At 44.4% G+C, this 15,869-nt stretch overlaps 2 protein-coding genes across 4 annotated transcripts in view; one reads left to right on the top strand and one right to left on the bottom strand.

Moving 5' to 3' along the window:
* Positions 1-15,869, top strand: part of IL17RB (interleukin 17 receptor B) — a 35,949-nt gene that overhangs the window by 5,592 nt on the left and 14,488 nt on the right. The window contains exons 1-2 of one of the 3 annotated variants that reach the window (XM_081073066.1): positions 4,908-6,309; positions 14,216-14,317. The gene's annotated coding sequence lies outside the window, so the exon portion shown is untranslated. Of the gene's footprint in view, positions 1-4,907; positions 6,310-12,584; positions 12,681-14,215; positions 14,318-15,869 lie in introns of those variants that run through there. The other 2 variants (XM_081073068.1, XM_081073067.1) reach the window with 2 other exon arrangements.
* Positions 1-15,869, bottom strand: part of CHDH (choline dehydrogenase) — a 30,101-nt gene that overhangs the window by 13,361 nt on the left and 871 nt on the right. Inside the window, exon 2 of the mRNA XM_081073060.1 lies at positions 11,259-11,329. The gene's annotated coding sequence lies outside the window, so the exon portion shown is untranslated. The remainder of the gene's footprint in view (positions 1-11,258; positions 11,330-15,869) is intronic.

The raw sequence follows: 15,869 nt of genomic DNA, 5'->3' as shown, positions 1-15,869 counted from the left end.
GTAGTACATACATTTACAATGGAATAGTACTCAGCCGTAAGATGAAGTACTGCTCTTTGTGACAACATGGATACATCCTGAGATGATCATGTTAAGCAAAATAAGTCAGAAATAGTTGAAAACCAAATGATTGTTGAAAAACAAATGAACAACACAAACAAAAACTCATAGACACAGACAACAGTTTAATGGTTACCAGAGGATAAGGGGGGAGGAAGAAAGTAAAAGATATTAAAGAGGGTTAAATTCTCATATATAGTGATGGAAGGAGATTTGACAGGTGGTGAACCACAATGCACTATATAGAAATATACAGATGATGTACTATAGAATTATACACTTGGAACCTATATAATTTTATTGACCAACGTCATCCCAACAAATTTAATTAAAAAGAGGCAATGGGAAGAGAATGCTTAAAAAAAAATCAATAAAATTAAAAGTAAATTTAAAAATAGAAAAAATCTAATAAAACCAAAATGTGGTTCTTTAAAAAAAATTAATAAAATTAATAAACCTCTACCCAAAGAAAAGAAGTGACATAACACAAATTACCAACATCGGCAATGACAGAAGGGATATCATTCCATATTATATAAACAATAAAAGGACAATATAAAAATATTATGACAACTTTACCCCAATAAGTTTGACAATGAAGATATATGGATACATTTCTTGAAAGATAGATTATCAAAGCTCACTCAAGAAGAACTATAAAACCTAAGTAGAGTGATACCATGAACAGGAAGACCTAACAGTGTTATGATGTCAATATCCCCCCAAATTGATTTATAGATCCGATGCAGTGCCAATGAAATCTTAGCCAGATTTTTTGTAGAAAGTGACCTGCTGATTTCAAAATGTATGTGGAGATAGGAAGGACACAGAAAAAGTTGTAGTCCATCCAGTTAAGCGAGGAAACCCCATACAGCGGTGAAAATGAAGGATCTACAGCACTTCACATCAACATAGATGAATTCTAAACGTATATTCTAAATATAAAAAGCAAATTACAGGATGGTATTACCGGAATTAGATCTTTATATAAGTAAACTCTTAAAACATGCAATTCATATATGTGCCCCACATCAGAGCCCCAATATACATGAAGCAAACATTGACAAATTTAAAGGAAGAAATAGACAAGACAGTTCTACAGTAATAAATGGCGACTTCTATGCTCAGATTTCAATAATGTGTTGAATAACCAGAGAGAAGATCAATAAAGAAATAGAGGACTTGAATAACACTATAAACCAATTATACCCAACAGACATATATAAAACATTCCACCCAACAACAGCAAAAGACACATTTCTTTTTCTCAAGTGCACATGGAACATTCTCTAGGACATACCATATGTTAGGCCACAAAACAAATATTAAATTTTAAAAGATTGAATTCATAAAAAGTATTATTTCTGATCACAATGGAATGAAACTAGAAATCAATATCAGAAGAAAAACTGGAAAAATTCACAAATGTGGAAATTAAACAAAACATTCTTAAACAACCAATGTGTCAAAGAAAAAAATCACAGGAAAATTCGAAAATACCTTGACACAAATGCAAATGAAAACAATATACCAAAATGTATGAGATGCAGTGAAAGCAATGCTAAGAGTGAAAGTTATAGCTGTAAATAAACACATTAAAAAATATCTCAAATAATAACTTAATTTTACATCTTAAGAAAATAGGAATGAAAAGCAAACTAAAGCCATAAGCAGAAGGAAGGAAATAAGAAAGATCAGAACACAGATAAATGAAATTGAGAACAGAAAAGCAATTTAGAAAGTCAAGCCAAAAATTGGTTCTTTAAAAACAAACAAACAAAAAACTGACAAACATTTAGGCAGACTGGGAAAAAAGGAGAGAAGACTCAAACCAGTAAAATCAGAAATGAAAGTAGAAACATCATTACAGAAAATACAAAGGATTATAAGAGTACTATCAACAATTTGTATCAACAAATTTGATAACCTAGATAAAATGGACAAATTCTCAGAAATACACGACCTACCAAAACTGAATCATGAAGAAACAGAAAATTTAACTAAACCTATAACTAGTAACTAGGAGATAGAATCAGTAATCAAAAACCTCCCAACAAAGAAATGCCCTGGACAAGATGGGTTCACCCATGAATTTTCCCAAACATTTAAGGAATTAACATCCTTCTCAAATTTTTCCCAAAAAAATTGAAGAGGAGGAAAAATTTCCTAACTCATTATATGAGGACAGCATTACCCAGATACCAAAGCCAGACAAAGACACTAACAAGAAAAGTAGACCAGTATCTCTGATCGAATATTGATGCCAAAATTCAGCAGCATATTAAAAAAGACTATACACCATGACCAAGTGAGATTTATTCTGGGATAGTAAAAATGGTTCAACATATGAAAATCAATCAGTATACTACACATTAACAGAATGAAGATATAAAAACCACATAAACTCAATTGATGCAGAAAAGGCATTTGACAAAATTCAACACCCTTTCATGATAAAAAAACAAACAAAAAAACACTCGTAAACTAGGACTAGAAAGAAACTTCCTCAACGTGATAAAGGCCATATGTGAAAAACCCTGAGTTAACATCATATTCAATGGTGAAAGACTGAAATCTTTCCTCTTAAGATCAGGAATACGACAATGGTGTGCCCACGTTTGCCACTTCTATTCAACATAGTACTGGAAGTTCTAGCCAGAGCAATAGGCAAGAAAAAGAAACAAAGGCTTCAAAAATGTAAAGTAAAATTATCTCTGTTTGCAGATGACATGATCTAATATTTATAAAACCTTCAAGATTGCATAGACACACAAAAACGATCAGAGCTAATAAACAAATGCAGCAAAGTTGCAGGATACAAAATCAGCTGCATTTCTATACACTAACAATGGACAATAAAAGAAGGAAATTAAGGAAACACTTCCATTTATAATAGCATCAAAAGAATAAAATACTTAGAAATAAATGTAACGCAGCAGTTGAAAGTCTTGACACTGAAAACTAGAAAACATTGCTGAAAGAAATTAAAGAAGACATAAAGAAGTGGAAAATCATCCTGCGTTCATAGATTGGAAGACTTAATATTGTTAAAATGACAATACTACCCAAAGCAATCTGCAGATTCAATGTAGTAATCCCTAACATAATTCTAACAGTGTTTTTTTGTTTGTTTATTTGTTTTTTTGCAGAAATAGAGAAACTCATCCTAAAATTCATATGGAATCTCAAGGGACCCTAAATAGCCAAAACAATCTTGGAAAAGAACAAAGATGGAGAACTCAACTTTCTAATTTCAAAACTTACTACAAAGCTACAGTAATCAACAAAGCTTGGTGGTGGCATAAGGACAGACATATGGATCAACAAAATAGAGAACCCAGAAATAAGCCCTTGCATATTTTTGACAAGATTGCCAAGACTATTTAAGAGAAAAGATAATCTTTTAAGCAAATGGTGCTGGGAAAACTGGATATCTATGTGCAAAGCATAAACTTGGACCCTTACCTTATGCAATATACAAAAATTAAAACAGATCAAAGATCTGAAGGTAAGAATTAACATTACAAAACCTTTAGATGAAAAAAGTAGGGGAAAATCTTCACGACATTAGATTTGGCGATAATTTCTTGAATGAATACCAAAAGCAGAGGCAATGAAAGAAAAAACAGATAAATTAGACATTATCAAAATAAAAACTTTTGTGCATCAAAGGACCTGCTCAAAGGAGTGAAATGACAACCCAAAGAATGGGAGAAGATATTTACAAATCATACATCTGATAAGAGATTAATATCTAGACTATATAAAGAATTCCTACTACTCAACTATAACAGAAAGCAAACAACCCAACACAGAAAATGATCAAAGGACTGGAATAGACATTTCTCCAAAGATATACAATGGGTCAATACGCATACGAAAAGAAGCTCAACATCACTAATACAAATTACAACCACAACGAGATACGGCCTCACACCCAACAAGATGGCTATAATTAAAAAAGAAAAGGAAAATAACAAGTGTTGACAAGGAAGTGGAGAAAGTGGAACCCTTGTGCACTGTTGATGGGAATGTAAAATGGCACCGTCACTGTGGTAAACAGTATGGTGGTTCCTCAAAAAGTGAAACATAGAATTACCCTGGGATCCAGAGATTCCACTCCTAGGTATATACCCAAAAGAACTGAAAGCAGGGATTCAAACAAATACTTATACACCAACATTTTTATCAGCATTATGCACAATAGCCAAAAGGCAGAAACAATGCAAATGTCCATCAACAGATGCTACAATGGAATATGATTTAACCTGTAAAAGGAATAAAATTCTAACATGTGCTACAACACGGGTGAACCTTGAAAACACTATGCTAAGTGAAATAAGTCAATCACGAAAGGACAATTCCCCCTATACGAGGTAAATTCAGAGACTGAAAGTAGATTAGAGGTTACCAGGGGCTGGCGGGAGAGGGAATGGGGAGTTACTGTTTAATGGGTACAGAACTTCTGCTTGGGGTGATAAAAAAGTTTGGAAACTGATAATGGTGATGCTTGCACAACACTGTGAATGTATTGAATGCCACTGAATTGTACACTTAAAAGTGGATATGATGGTAAATTTTCTGTTTTTATATTTTACCACAATAAAAAAAAACTGCAAAAACCCCCATTGTATACAATACAATTTGGGGTATTGTTAAGTGATTCAATACTATGAGTGAGAAAAGTATTAAGAAATCCCAAATAGTAGTCACCTCTGAGCAGGGAGGTATACCCACGTATCTTCACTTGCACCTGCCATGTTTTAATTCTTACTCTAGGTGACAAACACATACATGCTTGTTGTCTAGTTTTATTAAGGGTCTGAAATAATTGGTGATAATTAAAGTCAACAGGATTGGGCAGCAACATGGACAGCTTCAGTAGGAGGCACCGAGCCTACTGTGGAGAAGTAAAGACAGACCCCTTCTTCATGGGGTGGCGCCAGGTCAGTTACTCTCCTTGGCCCCAGTCATCCCCAAACCCCACCTCTTATCATAGCTCTTCCTCCAATACCCCTCGCCGGTATGCCCCAACATGGAGGAGACCCTTAATTGTTCTCAAAGGACTGGGTCTGGTCTGAACTAGGCATAAATCTCTCTGGACCCTGGGCAGAGGTGGGGCTGGGTAGGGGTGGACTACGTTGGGGCATTTCTGCCTGGCTCCCACCCCTGGAGAGAAGAAACTTCCTCAGGTGCCTCTGCCGTCCCCCCACCCTGCCCCAAGAATCCTCAGCCCAGGGTTTGCTGAGTAATGGAGACAGGAGCACTTGCCCACTCTCACTTCCCTTTCTCGGGGGTGCATGTGACCCAGCTCTCCACCCCACACCATGGCGGTGGGTGCGGTGGGCTTTCTTCTTCTCCTTGCAGCAGTCTTGGTGCCAGGCTCAGGGGAAGCTCCAGCCTCAGAGCAACATTTCCTTCTTCTTGAGACCCATCGGAGGGGGCTGCCTGCCCTCAGAAGCCAGGCCTTGGGCCGCAGGGAGCCTATGAGTCACTCAGGCTCCTAGCTCACTGGGCTCCTACTGTCAGAAAGTGGTAGGATCTAGAGACACTCACTTTGTGCGATGGCAATAAGGGGAGGGTGGGGCTAAAGAGGGCGGGGCCTGCCACCCAAAGGGAACTCCTTGGGGGCATCCACCCCTTAACCCCTAGCACAGTGCCCCCTCAGGGCCCCAGACTCAGTGGGTGGACAGACTGACTGACCAGGGAAAGAGTGGGGAGTAATCACAGGGAAACAGCCCTTTCCACTTCTCTGGGCTGCCTGGGTGGGGAAGGAGTTCCTTGGCATGTGGAACTCCTTTAGCAATGTGGAAAGTGAGGGGTGGGGTGAGAGGTATGGGACCGAGAAAGACAGGATAGCAGTGTGTGTTCATGGGAGCTGAAGGAAGAGGAAGGGAGAAGGTGAAAGGGAGAGGAGGGGGAATGACTTGGAAAGAGGAGTCCTATCATAGGTAAGGGCTGAAGTGGGTGGGGAGGCACCCAAGGCTTTGTTTTGACTCTGGGTGCCTGTACCCCAGACCCACCCCATTTCCTGGGACCAGCCTTGGCCCTGAGAAGGTGAGGAAGAGGCTCAATGAATCACCATGCATGGGAGAGAAGAGACTTCCACCTGCCCTGCCTCCCAGTCAAGGGGAGAAGACCCTCATGCGACACGTCTTCCTGGGGCACAGCGTCACCCAACCACACCTTCCATCTGGCCTGTCAGCTTGGAGCTGGGCAAGTGGTCCCTGTGGCACTTCTGTCTGGGAAGTAAGGCTTTTAAAGCTTTGGTCAATGAAAGGCTATCGTCCTCAGTTCCAATGATGGACACAGCAGATGGGCCAAGTGCAGGGACGACCTTAAATGAGGGGTAACAAATGTAGGGGCCGCCACCCCCGACTGAATATTTCCAGTGACTTTCATCACCATAGTACTTGGTAGAAACTAATAATTCCCGTTTAAAATTCTAAAATCAGTAGGTGAAAGTTTATATAGAAAAATTTACCAAAGCTCATGGTCAAAATTTCTCGTATGACAAGACAGATTTCCATGTAATTCTGAGCTTGTGACCAATTGTACAACAAGTTTGATAATTCTGGTTGACTCAAATTGCAGAAGAATTGTGACCAGAATAAAACGCTAACCCACCATTTCAGGAGTACCTGTACTTGGCATATAGTCTGTCTCCAGCTAGAGAACTGACAAAACTTTCTGAAACAACCCTTTGAACAAGGTTTTTTGCAATTTCTTGGCATGCACGTGTGTGTGTGTGTGTGTGTGTGTGTGTGTATGTACACACATGTATCGGTGTGTGTGCATGTGTTTCCTTTGCAGCTTTTGGCCAGTACAGTGTACTGGGTTAGGGTCAGATCCTTTGGGCCACTGAAGTCCTGGCTTTTGCTGGTCACCCAAGAAGAGGTGACAGAACTCTGGAGAGGAATTGAGCAGTCTCAGCTAGGCCTGCATGTAAAAGGAGGCAGAGACGGGCTTCCGCCTTTGAGAAGCTCCGCCGGGGCCACGCCACTGACACATAGTGATTCTGCTTTGGGCACAGCTGAGGAATATGTGAACCTTTCCAGAAGGCAATGGATACAGCAGGATTTCAAAGGGGCAGCGCTGTGTCTCAGCAATCCCACTTCTAGGAATTTAACCAACAGAGAGCTCTACACAACTGTGAAAAAAACAAGCACAACAGGTCTGTCCTGAGTTGTTTATGATGGCAAATAATGACAGAAACCAAACTGCCCACCAATAGGGGATGGTGCCGTAAAAAATGGTACCATCCACAAAAAGGACCCTCTTAGGAGACCCAAACACAAAGCCCAGCTACTCATGAGCACTGAGACCCTTGGTGCCCTGAGGCCGGTGCTATCCCCAGAGGTACCTGGCTTTCATAGCTGTCTTTGTGCCCACTGGTCAGGGTGCTGACAATAATCCTGAAAGAGAACTGCAGAAAGTGTGGTGGGGGCCACAGCCATCCTGGCCTGTTTGGAGGTCTCTGGGGGTTGTTCTCAAATGGAGGATTTGGGGCAGATCACCTGCCTTTGACCTTGCCTTCTAGTCTTGGCTTTGACCTGCTCTTCCTGTGAGACCTCTGCCGAGGTTCTCAACCTTCTGGGCTGGGCTTTGTGTGGGTAAAATGAACAACGCTCTGTAGCTGCCTTTGTCCGATCATTAAGCCAGAGAAGCTACACTGTGCTGAGCCCGTCACATGGGTTATCACATTTAATCCCTCAAAGACACCGGGTGAAGGGTCTTCATCATCATCATTGCCATCACCATCGGTCCCGTGTCAGAGAAAGGGAAATAAACCTGAGAGGGGGAGCCCCTGACTCATTTAAGTCAGAGGCCAGGACCCACCCCACCACAGGTCTGATCAAGAAAGCCACATCGTGGGAGCCAAAGTAATGGTCAGCACGTGAAAAGGGTGCAAGACACCATGGGCCCACACCAGGGCCGGAAGCTGAGAAGGTGGTGAAGGTTTGGCTGCTTCCTGACAGCCTGGCAAAGCCTTCTCAATGGCATAAGAATCGAATCGCCCAGCCCTGTAGTGGCCCAGGGTGGGAAGGGACTTGGTCAGAGATGAGACTGGATGGGTGGTGATGGTCCAGTGAGTAACCCTGGGCAGCTGCCTCCTCCTCTCACTGCTCCCTCCAATCTAGGCCACCCACTCTCCCCAAGATGAGCTCCACCCCGCCTATGGCCCCTCTTGTCCCAAGAGCCCCTCTTAGCCTGCCCCCTGCCCCACCCATCACCTCTCGCCCCACCATGAGCCTCTGAGTTCCAGGCACACAGACCGCCTTCCCTTCTCCCCAAGGCTTTGCACGTGCTACTCCTTCTTCTAGGTACAGGTCCCCACCTCCTTCCCCTTGGGTCATTCCTCACCTTCTCTCAGGCTCTGCTCAGCTGTCATTTCCTCTGGGGAACCTTCCTTGGCCACTGGCCACATCCATCTTGGGACTTCCCTTTGGACCACTTACTGGGACCTAAGTGACAGTTACTAACAAACTAAGTGACATGTGCTGTCAAAGGCGCATCCCCCCCAGCTGAAGGCTCTGTGTCCTGGCCCCCAACTGCTGAGCCTGGCCCAAGGCTGGCGCTCTATAATGCTGGCTGATGGGCTGATGAGCCTGCACGTGGTCCCACACCTCGTCAGCCTGAGGCGCAGACACTGAACTCACGTGTGTGCCAGGGTGGACAGAGGCACCACATATGAGGGGTACAGGGAACATTCTGGATCCTCACCTGGTGGTGGTCGGTCACCTGGGTATATATACAGATTAAAATTTACCATTTGTACACTTTACATATGTTATAGCTCAGGTTTTAAAAAAATTTTAGAAAAAAGGCATTTTCTTCAAAAGTCAAGTTTCTCTTCCTAGGAATCTCATCTCCCACATGTTGGTGCACAACAAACAAATGAATCAGAAATTCTCTTCTCTTGAAATAGCTAATCATTTGCTGCTTCAGAGACCACTCCAGGCTGCTTGGGCGAAGCCCACTTGTCCCTGGACTTTGCTGGTACATTAGCTGAGGATGGGACATAGGGCAGGGCAAAGGCTGGTCGGGACACGCCTCCAGCTGCCAAGAAAGCCCCATGCTGGGTGTCCCTAAGCCTGACACTGCACCAGAGGCTGGGCTTTCATCCCCAGCCCTCCTGGGACTTGCTGTGTGAGCCGGCCAGGGGTTTCCTATTGGTAATGCGTGGGCACTGGCCTCTGAATATGGGACCTTGTGCCCTGTGTGTTAGGTATCTGTCCTCTGTACACAGCCCCCACTCCCCAGCTGGTCTCCCCACTTTCTGAAATCTCCATGTTGGTGATTTCACCAAAAGCACCATAAGGCGGGAAAAGCTAGTGTCCTAACACCCTGGAGGAGGGGGCTTGGCTACAAGACCAGCTTCTCCGGCTTGCCTCCATTTCTTTTCCTGCAGACATGTCTATGATACAGTCTGATTGCGGGGGGCGGGGGGTGTTCGCTCACACAAGGTGTGTTTAGGAGACAGGGTACAATATCAAGGTCACTGCTGGGGGGACTCAATTCCCCAAGGGGCCCTCCCAGAATCAGTCACCTGATGGACTATGGGTGGAGGAGTGGATAGGAGTGTGTCAGGCTGGCCCTTGAGGAAGAGGGGTGACCCTCCAGACATTAACTCCCCTGCACTCTGAGCTGCATTATACCTGAGTGAGAGGGCTCCTGGACCAGAGAAGACCCCAGATGAAAAAAGGGACATGGGCAGCACCTCCTGGAGGTGGGTGCTGGTAAGACAGAGCTGAAGACAGGAGGGAGAAAGGCACAAAAGACCCTGGGGCCTTGGCTCTTAAGTAGTAATGATGCAAGACAAGAAAGCCATTGCTCTTTCCTCTCCAGGGCTGCTGAATGCCCTCCTTGGGCCAGGCAAGTGTGGGGCTCAGAGATCACCAGAAGCCTAGTGGCCACGAGTTACCAAAATTTCCACCTGGCAGGGCCTGTCCACAGATCTGAGATCATGTTTGTTTACTTATAGCCAGCAGTGAGGTGGAGGACACTCACAGCTCCCAGAGCCAGGCACACAGAAGGCAGTCAGGAAATGCTTGTTATGTGACTAGCATATAAAAATACCTTGTTCACTTCAGGAGAGGAGACAGACATGGAAACCGACGCACAGAGGGGCAATGACTTCTCTTAAAAGGGGTGGGGCTGGAAGTGCTGAATCTGTGGGCACTTGCGTGGATCAGGCTCCATCATCGCTTGCTGGGACCCTTCCATTGGCGTCCTACCTGTGTCCCTCATACCACAACCCCTTCCCATGCCACCTCACAATGTGCTCTTCACAATCTGCTCTCAGAATGAAGGGGAGCCCAGAACCAGCTTGGGCCGTGCCAAAGTAGTTTTCATACACTGGAGACAATTAAGAAAACAAGTTCTTCAAGTTGAGACAGGTCTGAATGGGAGAATGCCTAGGAAATATCCTTGCCAAAAAAATGCAAACCTGGATTTGCTCACACTTCTTGATCCACCCACCAATTCAGAGGAAATTCAAAGGTCAGAGGAACACGTGAAAGAACGCCCAGGGACCGCACCAACAGAATCCAGGCTAAGGGAAATGCCATGCATTTCTTCATTTCTTCAACAACAAATTCAAGTGAAAAAAAAAAAAAAAAGAAGAAGACAGAGATGGAGGAAGACCTATAGATTACAAGAGAATAATGTGTGGGTCTTATTTAGATCCTGGGAATTCGAACACTGACCGGATATTTGTGGATGTTAAGAAATCATTGTTTGTTTGTCAGGTGTGACAAAGCTGTAAAACGCCTCTTTCAGAAATACATACTGAACAAACTGACATTAAAAAAGAGGATATTTGGAATTTGGTTTAAAATAACCCCAAGGATTAGGAGGATTAGGAGGGTTGACACAGATCATCCATGAGGTGATGGGAATATGGAGTTCAATAATTTCTTCTGGCTAATTTTGTACATGTTTCAAATGTTCCATAACAAAAAAAATTTGTTTCCCCCCCCCCTCTTTGTTTCATTTTAAATCTCAAATATCCCTATTAAAAAGTGAGGGAAAGAAACTAGGGTGGGAGAACCTCCTAGGCAGCGAGCCAGATATAGGGTGAGGGATTTCAAACAATTCCACAGAAGTTTGGGGTGTTCTGCAAATGCTTGAAACCAGCTTCCTTTTTCAAGTACACTTTCACCCAGTTTTCATAATCTCAATTAAAAAACACCCACCTTACACCCAGATGTGACAGGATTTGGAGTAGTCGGTGGCCAAAGTCAGCCTACTCACTGTTTTCAATTGTCTGTGAGAGATAAGTACAGAATCGAAAGTTAGAATTTAGAAACTTTTGTGGCAACTTGACTCAGTGACTTTGTCTCCTGAGTCTCATGTTACGATAATGGGCTTAAATTTTCTGTACATACTTTTTTTTTTTAAGTTAGTTTCAGGTGTACAAAACAATGTAATAGTTAGACATCTCACCCCTCGCAAAGTGAGAACCCCTCTCCCACAATTTATTGCCCCTCTGGATTCATATATATCTATTACAATTCCATTGCCTCTATTCCCTATGCTGTACTCCATATCCCGTGACTACATATATGTTAAATTATAGTTGACATACAATGTTATTGAGCTTCAGCTTCAGGTGTACAGTGCAGTGGTCACTAAGTCCAAGACATGTGCCCACCTGACACTCTACAAAATGTTTACAACATAATTGATTATATTCCCCAAACTGTCTTTCATATCCCCATGGCAATACTGTGGTTACCAATTGGTAATGTCTAATCCCCTCCCCTTCTCCCTCATCCCCAGCCCCCTCCCATCTAGCACCCATCCGTTTTTCCTCTATATCTCTGAGACGGCTTTTGTTTACTTTGCTCACTTATTCAGTTCTTTAGATTCCACATATCAGTGAGATCATACGATATTTCTCTTTCTCTGGTATGACTTATTTCACTTAGCGTAATGTTCTCTAGGTCCATCCATATCGTTGCAAATGGTAAGATTTCATTCTTCTTTATAGCCGAGTAATACTCCATTGTATAAATGTACATACATTTTTATTATAATAACTTTTAGTGTATTTTTAAATTGGCCTACGAGAGATTGAAATTTAACAAATTTCAACTGAAACTGAAACCAAACAAATGACTGGACGTTCCCCACAGAAAATTTGAGGAGCACTGTTATGGACCAGATGTTAATCCCCTGGAAACCCAAACCCACCCACTTAGGTGTCCTCCCAAAGACCCCAGGACAAAGCCTCCCTTCCCATCATCGGCGGGGCTGACTCTAGCACTTCCTATAAATGCAGCACTGACTAGAGAGCCACAGAACTCAAGCCTGCTAGATTTTAATGCATGTTCATTTGTGTGCCACCACAGGATCGGAGCCACACTCCACCAAAGGCCAGCAAGGCCCAGGAGGTGCTGAGTGCCCAGCCCGTCTAGGTGCCATAGCCAGCCATGGTGTGGTAGTGCCACCAGCTCACATCCCGGAGCAGCCTAGTGGGTAGTGCACACACTTCCGTTTATAAACCGCTGACCAAGTGGAATATATTACTCAGCAGCTTTCACACACGTGACCACCACTGCTTACTTTTCAAACTTCTGGATGGGTTTAACTGTGGAGGGTTCTAAGACTGCAAGGTGAGCAGCTTTAAAAGCTCCCACTGCTTCCTTGTGTCAGTTACCAATTACTCTATCACAGGAATTAATCAGGCATTGGGGCTAGTGTAAGACACCGACCAGCACCTGTGGCCCCTGGTCTCAACAGGGTGCTCAGGAAAATAGTGTCACTGTTCTTATTATGATATGCAAAGAAAAAAAAATCACAAATGTGAACTTACAAATTCACACTAATAAGCAACGTCACCTGCATGTGTTTTATATATTAGGGTTCCATGTTCAAGTTTCATGACTTAAACAAAAAAGTGAAAGGAGCTGGTGGTCAAGATCCTTGGGTTGCAGTCCTAACTGCCACCACTCATGGGTTAGCAACTCTGGGCCTCAGGTTGCTCATCTATAAAATGGGAACAGAGCCATCCATTTTTAGTAGGTTTGTTAGGGAAGCAAAAGAAAATAAGAGCCAGAAACACACTTCAAAGAATTAAAAGTGCAAAGCCAAAAGCACATGGTGATTTTATCAAGTTCACACCATGGCCTGGGTCCCATCTCACTCTACACCTTGCATAGCCTCACTCATCCCGTTTCCTCCTCCATAAAGTGTGCACAGGGAGGGGACAATTATGACGAACAATAATGTTACAAACAAAAGATTACTTAAAATATCATTGATCAAAAAATAGATCACCAGCCCTGCTAGGTGCGCCTTACGTGGTGCTCCTTGCTCCACCCACGGAAGTTTCCAGTAATCCTCCCTACGGGCCTATGTGGCCAGCTTCATCACCTCATGTACAGATGGGGCTTTGAAAGTACAGTGCCTGCTTCCTCTGCATTCTGGACTTTCTTTGAGACCCCAATGTGGCAACATGTGAAAATCAAGGCAAGTACACCTGGGCTGTGACTTCACGAGGTTTCTGCAGGAAGAGGAGTATTAAGGTGGAGTTAACCCCGTGGACCACGCCTGTGTGCTTTCCTGGGCCAGCCCCTCCTCACCCTCACCGGAGCAGAGAAAATGTTTGAGTGGTTTGGCCCTGCTGGGAACAGTGGGTGTGAGCCCTCAGTGTGGCTTCAGGGTCCCTGGCTCAAAGCCGGCATTACTGTTGACTCTGTGAAGCTTAATCAGCTGAAATGGAACATGGGCTGGGGGAGTCCCGGGCGCCCAATGGCCCCCTCTCCCAGCTTGGGCTGGCCGCTGGGGCCCTGGAAGGCAGCCAGTATGTGCCAGAAACAGCTTGCTCTTCACGAGACAATGAGTCCACTGTTAACGGGCAGAGCCTTGATTAATATTTGCAAAAGGAACAAAGTGGAAAATTCCACCTGTGTGGGTGGAGGCAGGGCCTGGGACATGTCAACAATCCCAATGGCCTTGTTCTCTCAGGATGGATCAGCAAAGGTTTGATAACAGTGACAGAAAATAAGGGTGTCATTGTACTTTGGTCCAAAGGAATTTCCCTATTTGGATGATAGAGATATTAATTTGCTTTTTATTGTCCTGTCTCCCCTTCCCCTAAGTTTACACAATACCTCAAAATCTTTCAACTTTCTTCCTGTCTCTTCAGAGTCTCCCAGAAGTCCTGACAGGGCTGATGTCAACCCCATCTTATAGATGAGGATAACTGAGGCTCCAAGATACCAGGAGCCCCACCCAAGGCTAGCAGTTGGTGAGTATCTCAGCCAGGGGATCCGGAATCCTGGCATCTCCCCCCAGCAGTGGCACAGAGCCTGTCCCAGAGGGCCTGGGGTCAGGGACCATAGGTATTAGACAGTCGTCTTCCAGTTCCAGTAGAGGCCATGACCTTCACCCTCCCTGAGGAGGAAGGGGAGAAAAAGGAAGAAGCCCAAACCAGCTCTCCCAGGTGGGTAGGCTTAGGCGCCAGCTTTGGAGGAAGGTATGCATTCACTTGTCCATTTAAGCATTTAACGAGAGTGCTTACTGAATATCTGGACACGAAGGCACACTGCGTGTTGGCACTTTCAGACACTCAGACTAGCAAAATTCATGACTTGACTAAAGGGGGAAAGTCAGAGCATCTCCAAAGGTCATTTCCCTCACGAACTGAGTCACCTCAATTAGCCATTGCCAATGTACTCTCTTCTGCCCATTTTACAGAACACTGTCTCTCTCTGTGACCTCTGCCCTATCTGACCCCATGGGCTGTCTCCTCATTCCAGGTGCAGCCCCTCCTAGCCCTCACCTCCACAAGGCTCTCCTCCCCGCTCCACTCCCTGTAAATGTCTGCCTCACAAATCCTACCTCCAGGCTTGACGTCTGCATCCCTGGTTGTGCCCAAAGCCCTCGCACTCAGCATTCCCAAGCAGGCCCCCACAACAGGGCCTGCTTTGACGCACAGTTGAAAAGCCAGTACACCTCCGAGCCTGGCCTGTGGCAGGGACTCAGCTTCACTGAGTTAAGTATTTTGGTTGGTAGCTGCCGCCTTGCTGGTCTCAGAGGAGCTTGCCTCCCACTGTCCTGCACAGCCTCCCAGGTGGCCTTTCTAAAACTGAAAATTGACCACCACCTAAACCTCTGCGGGGTTCCTTGGCACCACAGGACAAAGTTCACGATCTCAAGCTGGCAGACAAGGCTGTTTCCATCTGCGCTTCCACAGCAGGGCAGGCACATGTGCCCTTGAACATACTGTCACCTTACTCATTCTCAGTCCAAGAGGGCCCATCAGCCAGCACCCGTGTGTCATTCACCTTTGCACCCCAGTACTGGCACCCTGCAAGTGTTTGACGAAGAAAGACAACTATTAGAACTGGAAATGATCTTGGGAACCACAGGACTCAAAGCAACTCAGAGAGGTTGAGCAAGGGGCCCAGAGTGACCAGCCCAGGCAAGCATGAGGCAACAACCCCACCTGAGTCGCTCTCCTTGGTCAGGAACCAGACCAGTCCTCTGGAAACATTACCTAGAACCCCACATGCATGCAGGCCAGAGCACCCAGCTGACTGTGAGGCTAGACTCACTTCATGCAGGCCCAAAGCTGAATCCAGCGGGTGGGCTTGGCCTGGCACACACTGTGTTTCCCCAAAAAGAAGACCTAGCAGGACAATCAGCTGTAATGCGTCTTTTGGAGCAAAAATTAATATAAGGCCCGGTCTTACTTTACTATAAGACCGAGTCTTATATAATACAATAAATATAATATAATACAATATAATATAAGATCGGGTCTTATGTTAACTTTTGCTCCAAAAGACGCATTAGAG

Source organism: Rhinolophus hipposideros (assembly GCF_964194185.1).
Source record: "Rhinolophus hipposideros genome assembly, chromosome: 14".
In the NCBI taxonomy this organism is placed as follows: domain Eukaryota; kingdom Metazoa; phylum Chordata; class Mammalia; order Chiroptera; family Rhinolophidae; genus Rhinolophus; species Rhinolophus hipposideros.
Note: the sequence above shows the minus strand (reverse complement) of the source record. Positions and strands in the feature narration are given on the sequence as shown.